The following is a 10458-nucleotide window of genomic DNA, read 5'->3' on the forward strand; positions in this document are numbered from 1 at the left end:
CTAACACCCTCAATAGTAAAACACACCTTTACTTTAGGTGTAACAGATATAAAAAAGAAACTTCCAATTAAACTATGACAAAATGCTCTTCTGTTGTTTTGATTTTTTTATTGTATATTGAAAGAGCTCTTTTATGCTTTTTATTTATTTATTTTTTCAGAGATGGGGACTCAGCTCTGTCACCCAGGCTGGAGTGCAGTGGCACAATCATGGCTCATTGCAGCCTCGACCTCCAGGGCTCAAGCAATCCTCCTGCCCTAACCTCCAGAGTAGCTAGGACTACAGGCATGTGCTACCATGCCTGGCTATTTTTTTTTTTTTTAATTATTTGTAGAGAATAGGTCTCACTATGTTGCCCAGGCTGGTCTTGAACAGCTAGGCTCAAATGATCCTACTACCTCAGCCTCCCAAAGTGCTGGGATTACAGGCATGAGCCACCATGGCCAGCTTTTTATGCTTAGACAGATTTATCATATATCAATCATGTACATATATAAGAGAAATACCTGTTTCTATTCAACATTATACTGGGGAGTCTAGCCAGCACAATAAGGCAAGAAAAAAAAGAAATAAAAGTTATATGAATTGGAAAGGAATAAATAAAACTAGTTGCAGGCAACATGATTATTTACCCAGGATGTCCTAAAAAATATAAAATAAAAGCTACTGTTGAGCTTATCCTGGTTGCAGAATACAAGGTGAATGTACAAAAGTCAATTTCTGCATACTAGCAATGAACAATTATAAATTTAAATTTAAAGAGAAATGCCATGTATACTAGCACCAAAAAAGCTCACAAAATATTTAGAGATAAATCAAAATATGTGCAAGGCTTATGCTGAAAATTATTAAAACAGTGAGAGAAATCAAAGACCTAAATAAATAGACATACTGTCTTCTAGATTGGAAGACTCAATATTGTTAAGATGTCAATTCTCAAAGGAACACTTCCACACTGTTGGTGGGAGTGTAAATTAGTGGAACCATTGTGGGAGACAGTGTGGTGATTCTTCAGAGACCTAAAGACAGAAATACCATTCAACTCAGCAATCCCATTACTGGGTGTATACCCAAAGGAATATACATTGTTCTGTTATAAAGATCTGTGCACATGTATGTTCACTGCAGCACCATTCACAATAGTAAAGACATGGAATCAACCCAAATGCCTATCAATGATAGACTGGGTAAAGAAAATGTGGTACAAATACTCCATGGAATACTATGCAGCCACCAAAAAGAACGAGATCTTGTCCTTTGCAGGGACATGGATGGAGCTGGAGGCCATTATCCTTAGCAAACTAATGCAGGAACAGAAAACCAAATATCACAAGTTATCACTTATATATAGGAGCTAAATGATGAAAACACATGGACACATAGAGGGGAACGACACATTGGGGCCTATCAGAGGGAAGAGGGTGGGAGGAGGGGGAAGATCAAGAAAACTAACTAGTGGATACTAGGCTTAACACCTGGGTGATGAAATAATCTGTACGACAAACCCCCATGACACAAGTTTATGTATGTAACAAACCTGTACATCCTGCACATGTACACCTGAAGTTAAAAAAAACCAAACACAAAAAACCAAACCCTCCCAACCTCAAAAAACACCCAAAACCCAAAACAAACATAAACCAATTTGGGAAGAATTGACATCTTTTTATAAGTTTAACACAATCCCCAGATCCTAGAAAGGTTTTTGTAGAAACAGAAAAGCTGATTCTAAAATTTATATGGAAAAGCAATGACAGGAATAGTCAAAACAATTTTGAGAAACAAGAAGAAAGTTGGAGGACTTATACCACTTGATTTCCAAGTTTGCTATGAAGCTGTAGTAATGAAGACAGCATGAAATTGGCAAAAGGACAGAGAAATAGATCAGAGGAACAGAATAAACCCACACTTATATGGTCAACTGATTTTCAATAAAGGTTGAATTCAACAGAGAAAGAATAGTCTTTTCAACAAATGGTAATGAAATAATTGGTAACAAATGTTAACCCATCTCTTGTACCACATACACACATGAACTTGAAATGGATTATTGACGCAATTGTAAAAGTCTAAAAACCATAAAATTTCTACAAGAAAATATAGGGGATGATCTTTGTGACCTTGGGCTTCACAAAGATTTCTAAGATAGGACATAAAAAACGTGAGCCATAGAAGAAACTTGACAAATTGTACTTTATACATTTAACTATTTTGCTCTTTGAAAAACACCATAAAAATAAAAAAAGATTGAGAGAATATTTGCAAAACATATACCTGATCAGGAATACCCAGAATATATAAAGAACTCTCATAACTAAGTAATAGAAACAAAAACAATCCAATTATGAATGACTTGAACAGCTATTTCAAAGACATGGGTAGCAAATAAGCTCACGAAAAGATGCCCAACATAATTTGCCAATGGGAAAATGCAAATTAAAACCACGATAAGATATCACCACAAACTACTACAATGACAATTTTTAAAAGCTGATCATACTAAGTGCTGGTGATGTTGCAGAGTAACTGGAACTTTCATTCATTGCTGGTGGGAATGTAAAATGGTATAGACACATTGGAGAACAGTTCAGCAGTTTCTTAAAACGCTAAATCTACATTTACCGTGTGACCCGGTAATCCTATTGCTAAGTGTATACCCATGAGAAATGAAACTGTGTATTCACACAAAAACCTATACAGGAGTCTCTTCTTATCCATGGTCTTGTTTCCCATGGTTTCAGTTACATACAGTTAACCAGAGTCTGAAAATAGAAAATTCCAGAAATAATTCATAAGTTTTGAGTTTCATGCAGTTGAGATCAGCTTGGTGAAATATCTTGCTGTCCTGCTCAGTCCTGCCTGGGATGTGAATCATCCCCTTGTACAGTGTATTCACACTGTCTGTGCTATCTCCTCATTAGTCACATAGTAGTTATCAGATCAAAAAACAATAGTATATGGCATAGGATTTAGTACTATCTGCAGTTTCGGGCATCCACCAGGAATCTCGGAATGTATCCCCCGTGAAAAAAGGGGGACTACTGTACCTAAATATTTACAGTTTTATTCATAATTGCCCAAAACTGGAAACAATCCAAATATTGTTCTACTATGAATGGATAAACAAGTTACGGTATATCGGCACAATGGAATACTACTCAACAATAAAAAGGAATGAACTAGTCATAAATGCAGAGGTATTATGCTAAGTGAAAGAAGCCAGATTCAAAATGCGGCATGACGTTATAGAAAAGGCAAAATAGTAGAGATAGAAAACAGATCAGTAGTTGCCAGGGGCTGGTAGTATGGTATGGGATTGACTATAAAGGGCATGAGAAAACTTAAAAAATACTCTATCTCTTCATTTCAGTGATAGATACACAACTTCATACATTTTTAATAATTTGTAGAACTTTGCACCTAAGAAGTATATCTCCCCCTACTCCCCCAAACTCCCTTCCGAAAGAGTCATCTCTTGCTGGCTGTATCTCTTGACTTGAAGGTCACCCTTCTCAAGATAGTCTGCTGTACCTGTCTCTCTTCTTACCTGTTCAGGTTTAGAGATAACAGCTCAGCTGACTCTAATATTGTGTTTCTATGCTGTTCTTCATGATTTTCATATATTCTGCCCACATTTGTCAGTAGTCCCACATATAACACCATCCTAAGTTTTACTAAGTTCAGTGTGACATCCGTTTCTTTGCTGGGACCCTGAGGACACAAGGTACAGATTAGTTGAGTCAGCCCCTTTTAGAGTTTCCTGAAAGCTCTGCCCGCCATTTTTTACTCAGAAGTTAGTCAGATGGCCATCCTGAATAAGAGAGGTAGGGATATGTAGATGGTATATTATTGTTGTTGGCTTTTTAGGGACTGGCAATTAGTAGTTATGAAGGAATACTGGATACTGGGTAGGCAGCTAGATGTCTGTGTCACAGAGGGAAAGATAAAGACAGCCTACAAGGGAAGAGACAATATTAATGTGTAACTAAGTAGACTGAGGAGAAAGGGAATATACATCAATAATCATTGAACTCTCAGCAATACAGTCACATTTTAAAGGTCACTGGCAAATCCATAGGCCCCTGCCTTTGAAGTGCCCCACACCTTAAGGCCTTTTTTTTTAATGGGTTTAAAGTTTTTTTATTTTTTACAAATATACTGGAGAATCATGCAATGCTGCCAGCATTGGACACAATCCGGGGCCACAAGTCTGCACACTCCTTTGCTACTGGTCCTGTAATGGCAGAACCTTTCATCTTGCCTTTATTGTTCACTGTGACCCCTGCATTATCTTCAAAATAAAGAAACAAGCCATCTTTTCTACGGTATGACTTTCGTTGTCGAATGACCACTGCTGGATGTACCTTTTTTCTGAGCTCTGGTTTGCCTTTCTTGACTGTGGCCATCACCATGTCACCCACACCAGCAGCGGGAAGTCTGTTCAGCCATCCCTTGATCCCCTTTCACGGAGATGATATACAGGTTTTTGGCTCCTGTGTTGTCAGCACAATTGATCGCAGCTCCTACCAGAAGACCCAAGGAAATCCGGAATTTCGCACCAGAGGACCCACCACATCCTCGCTTCAACGTCTTCAATGCCAGAAAGAAGAAGAAAGCACCTTAAGGCCTTTTTAAGTGTGATTTTCTCTCTTGTACAGGCCCATGAATCCAATTAATTTATAACTTTCACCCTGAAAGAATACAAACTATATGCACAATTGTTTAACTTAATATTCTTTCTGTACAAAGAATGTGAATTTTCAATGCAATAAAATCTTATTTAACAACAAAAAAGCATGACATAGTTGTTAAGAAGTTGTGTCCCAGAGTCAAAGTACCCAGGTTGGAATCCCGTTTCCACTATGTGCCAGCTGTGTGTTCTTGAGCATGTTGGTCAACCTCTTTGTGTTTGCTTACTCATGCATAGAGTGGGTGTGGTGGCATTAAAATGCACCTGGCAGACCTTCCAGTACAGAGGACATAACTAGCCAAGGGTCCCAGTTGCTGCAGTTTGGAATCCATCATGGCATGTGTGCCAGGGTCACATCTCTTCCGGGCTGCTCCCCAGTAATGACTGAAAATGGCAGGGATACTAAGGTACATCTATTCCCGAGAGACACGGGACTCCTTTCTTAAGCAACTGTGGCTCAAAGACTCTCCAAAGACTTTGCTGAACATTTCCGAAACTGCTGTGTAGTCTAAGATATTTCTACCCAGCCTTTTCTCCCTTTCTCCTTCACTCAGAGTCAATCTTGGGTTATGATATAATGATTCTCCCAGCCTTTACCCTCTTTCCCCCATTTCTTTTTCAAAGGCATTTCCCTGAACATACTTGCACATTTATTCTGGTCTTGTCACCTTTGTCTTGGAGGACCTAGACTAACAGTGGAGACAGTAAGTAGTACCTACACCTCACAGAGTTGAGAAGATTAGTTAATTCATTTAATATGGTAATAGCCATACTTAAGAAATAGTAATAACTCAGTCCATTTTGATTATTAAAGGTAGACCCCATCTCACGTTTCTAGTATTACAGAAATGCTGTAGCATTGTAGCAGATTAGATCATCCAAAAACCTTTTCATTATAAAATACCATGAAAGTATGATTAAATACAGAAAATAGTCTTCTAAATGCATAGCTGAGCTTATAATAACATAAATCCTGGAGCAAAAATGAATAGAGAATTGAAAACCAGAAGTATTCTTCAGTTCACATTGCAGCTGTCCTTAGGTTTGTCTACCTCGGAGATCATGATGGAGGCTTTGCACATAAAGCCGAAAACTATCAAAGAACTACTACTATATTTTCAGAATAAGGGCAGCAACTAAAAACAAGATCAACCCTTCAGCAAAGAGGGATATCAAGGAAGCTTGTCTGTTTTTACTTGTATTTGAATAAAGGGATAGGATTCCCCCAGACACCTGCTCTCCTTGAAGGCAGAGTTTCACATTTATGTCTCTTATGTGGCTGAGAACTCCCAAGCTCGTAATATCTGTAACAAAATGAACGTAAGTCCTCTCTGGTGGGACAAAACCTTATCTAAGTTTTCTCAGAGTTCCCTTCAATACAGCCCTGCTAAAGGTGAACTCACAATCCACAATCACAAAACACATAAGAAAAGAATTCACCATGAGTGAGAGTTGTCAATATTAAAAGTGGGATTAGAGTCTCAAATTTAAAAGATAGTAATTGTAAGCATTTTTTAAACTTTTAAGTTAAGTGGTACATGGGCAGATTTGTTACACAGGTAAACTTGTGTCATGGGGTTTTTTGCACAGATTATTTCACCCAGTTATGAAGCCTAGTACCTATTATTTTTCCTGATCCCCTCTCTCCTCCCACACTCCACCCTCTGATAGGCCCCAGTGTGTGTTGTTTCCCTCTACGTGTCCATGTGTTCTTATCATTTAGCTCCCACTTGTGAGAACATGCAGCGTTTGATTTTCTGTTCCTGTGTTAGTTTGCTAAGAATAATGGCCTACAGCTCCATCCATGTCTCTGCAAAGAACATGACCTTGTTCTTTTTTATGACTGCATAGTATTCCACAGGGAATCAATATCGTTAAACATCTTTTACAGTGTCTGACTGGAAGTTACATTAATAGTTTTTTTTTTTAAATATAAGAGAAGGCTAAATTCTCAAAATCAAATAAAAGTGTTAAAGACTCTCTTAGTTTAAGTTCTCTAGAAAGCAGAGCTTGAGACAAGGATGAAGATGGAGATATTTTATTTAGAAATTACAAGCCCAGTAACATGAATGTGAGGGAGGTGAGGGAGGTGAGGGAGAAAATGGGGAAGTGGGGCAAAGAAAGATGTGAAGCAATGTAATATGATGCATTACTGCACTAGCCACTGGTTCTTGAGAAGCCATGAAGAAACACAGCTAGTCACACAGAAGGTATATTTGCTTAGCACACAGTACCTTTCTGGAAAGTTTTAAAAAAGAAACACCACCTCTGATTAGAAGGGAGAAAACAAGGAGAATTTCTCTGCCCAGCTCCTTCCTGTTTCTTATTTTCCATTGCTCAAATTTCACACCATGGAGACCTAACTCATAATTATTGCATTATTCATCCTTTGATGTCACTCAGGAAGCCAGATCCTATGTCCATAAGTGGAGGAGCGACTTGTTGCAGACAGGCATGGCATGTGAGATGTGAGGTCCGTGCAATCTCAGGCCCCCAGCCAGTCTGGGAAGCTGAGTAGAGGCGGCAGTGCGCCTGTTTACTCCAGTGAGTTATCTCAAATAGGAGGAATTTTGAGAACAAGGGAGGCAGTTTGGCTCTGAGAAAGTACACAAGGTTTGTGTCTGATGTGAAATGAGAAATAGAGCCATTGAAATTAAGGAAAAATTCCCAGTGGAAAGATTAATCAGATCCAGATGAAGAGAATTGGGAACTGGAAGAGAAGGGATTTCTCTTTGCTACATTTTGGGTAAGGAAACATTAAAAAATGAAAGGCATGAGAGACAGAGTGAAAAGGTTCAATTTATACTCAGTACAAATTTCAGAAGGTGAGATTAGAGAGAATCAGCAAGAGACTACATTGGTAAAGAATATGAATCTTTAGATTCAGTTTCTATGTGATAATTTTTTTTAAGTCCAAGGGCAGCTTTTGTGCACATAGATTAAAAATCAAACCCAAATAAATAAAAATAAAGTTTTGTTTACTAAAATTATAAATGTAAACAGTTTTCCCTAAACCTCTAAATTTATCTTATAAATTGTATTACACTGTTTTAAACCCAGTAAGTTTTATATAAAATAATTATTTTCAGGGAGCCTTATTAAATTGGACTGATTACTTAAGGGAGTTTGATTTTGATTAATGTTAAGTAAACTTGAATTGAACAGACTAGTTTTCTGTAAGCACTTTAACATTTACAAATTTAATATATTTCATTTTCTTTAAGAAATTAGAAGTCTAAACTCAACAATCTCATGACCTAACAAATGAATCCTTCCCTCATTATTAAGCAGCTACAGTTCTTTTAACTATCCTAACACTCTTTATAAGTTAAGTCACTTCCTCTTATACCACCCAATCTCAAATCCAATGCACATTTAATTTGGAATGACAGGCCAATTTGTCATTTACTTTAATATGCCACATTCAATTATATTTTACGAGCATTTTAGATACCCACCACTCAGATTATCTTGACTGTAACATAAACTAATGTCATGGGTTTGATGCACTTCATAATTTCTATATTTCTGGGGTTAAAAGACACTTAACCCACTAACCTTCAGTGTTATTTTAGGTTACTGAGACAATTCATGATGTGATTGTCACCCAAGGCAAGTTGGAGTTGCAACTGGACAGAGACATAGAGACATTTGGCCCAGGGATACCTGACTTGGAACTGCCTGTGTCAAGTGTGGCTTCATGCATCACAGATGGATGTACTGAGTCCAGTTTTAATAATCTCTAGATTGTTAGGGACCTTTCAGGTAGGGTTGGTACCTACTGTTTCAGTTATACACCTGAAAAGTTATACAATACTTTTTGTAATCTTTCAGTTTTATTACTTAATTTGAATCATCTGAATTCTACAATCTCCAACCAAATTTCAGCTGATTTTGTTCACTAATGTCATCACTACTTGACTAAACTATGTATTTTTCATGGCTACCAAGAGTCTGGTATTGGCAGACTCTGCTCCTCTCTTTTCTTTACCTAGCTCTATGGTCACAACACCCCTGAATGGTATAAATAAAAGTAGGTATACATTAGACACATTGAAGTGGAATCAGAAGCAATGGCTACCAAGAGATGGAAGTGGCCCAGTCAAAGCAAAAGCAGACCAGTGAAGAGCAAAGATCATGGCAAAAGTTTCTTGGAATGCTCAAGGCATTTTTCTTGTTTACTTTCTGGGGGGCTGAAGAATGATATCATCTGTTTATTATGAGTGTTTTGAGAAAGTTAGCCAAGTTTTATGAGAAAAATATTCAGGAAGACTGCTAGAGAGTCTTTCACTATGACAATGCTCCTGCTTATTCCTCTTAAACAAGGGCAATTTCATGAGATTTGATGGAAAATTAGGCATCCACCTTACAGTTCTGATTTGGCTCCTTCTGATTACTTTTGTTTCCTCATCTTACAAAATCTTTAAAGGGCACCCATTTTTCTTCACCTAGTAATGTAAAAAAGGTTGCACTGACATGGTTAAATTCCCAAGACCCTCAGTTTTTTATGGATGGACTAAATGGCTGGTATCATTGCTTTCAAAAGTGTCTTGAACTAATAGAGTTTATGTTGAGAAATAAAATGTTTTATTTTTATCTTTTAATTCCAGTTTCCATGAAATTTTGAGGTCCCCTTGTATTTTTAAGTGCTGAGAGAAGGTAAGAATGAACCTACAATTTTATACCTAGTCAAACTATCATTCAGGACTGAGGAAAAAAAGTCATTTTCACAAAGACAAAGACTAAATTCCCTAACAGACTGTTTCTGGAAAAAAAAAAGTTAAACTACATAAATTCCACTCTATGAAAACACTTGCTATTTGCTATCTAAAATGCAGGAACGAAATAGACTTGCATAACATGATATACTTTACAGTGTCAGTATCCAAATTCGTTATCCAAACCTAGGAACCAGAAAGTTCAGATGGTGAGGAAAACATAACTAAAGAAAAATTAAACCCACAAAAAAAAGTGAGATTCTCAAGAAGGAAAGATGAGCAAGGAAACTGATTAACATATGGGTAAAGCTAAATGACCATTGTTTGAAATAATACAAATAATCTTTGTTTTAGGAGGTATACAAAATAGTGGAAATAAAATATGTACTGATTAATATATGAAGTAGAATTGGTAATTGAAATGAAAAGTTCAAGGTTTTGGCAATAGGCAGGAGATTAGAAATATACTAATCGTAGCAGGCACTGTTGATACCGGTTTCCCCAGTATCCTTTATGCCCACCCAAGTTCATTTGCAACTGTTGTAGACAGTTTAACAGGCTGACAGCTCCTGCTCAAGCACATGTCTCTCTCCTATGCCCAATGTCTTTCTCCTGAACCATAGAAACGTGCTCTGCCTTAAGCACCTGTAACCCGGAAGTTTAGGGAAGTTAACACCCATGGATAACATTCAACCAATAGAGGGGTCAGATAATGTCCTGACCTCCTTATCCTCTGGTGGGAAAATTGTCAGACACATTCCATTTGCTTATTCAGAGGGTTTGAGCATGTTATCCACAAGTTACCTGCTCATGAGGGCTTCCTATATTGGCTTCTCTCTCTTCCCCATCTCACTGTCCCATTCATTCACTTGTGCTTCCTGGTTTTACTTCCAAATGCCTATACTCAAGTTCTTGTCTCAAGGGCAGCTTCTGGAAGAATCTGAATAAGACACCGATTAGCTTTAGAATTTAACTAAAGCATGCTTGCTACAGTTTTAAGAGTAATCACTAAAACCATACAGATAGAATGTGAAAATTCCAAGTATAGGG

At 37.5% G+C, this 10458-nt stretch overlaps 1 pseudogene; it reads right to left on the reverse strand.

Annotated features, from left to right (window-relative positions):
* Window positions 1–4144: 4144 nt before the first annotated feature.
* Window positions 4145–5772, reverse strand: LOC129039029 (large ribosomal subunit protein uL14-like; annotated as a pseudogene).
* Between the last annotated feature and the right edge of the window lie 4686 nt (window positions 5773–10458).

Source organism: Pongo pygmaeus, chromosome 5, assembly GCF_028885625.2.
Source record: "Pongo pygmaeus isolate AG05252 chromosome 5, NHGRI_mPonPyg2-v2.0_pri, whole genome shotgun sequence".
NCBI lineage: Eukaryota > Metazoa > Chordata > Mammalia > Primates > Hominidae > Pongo > Pongo pygmaeus.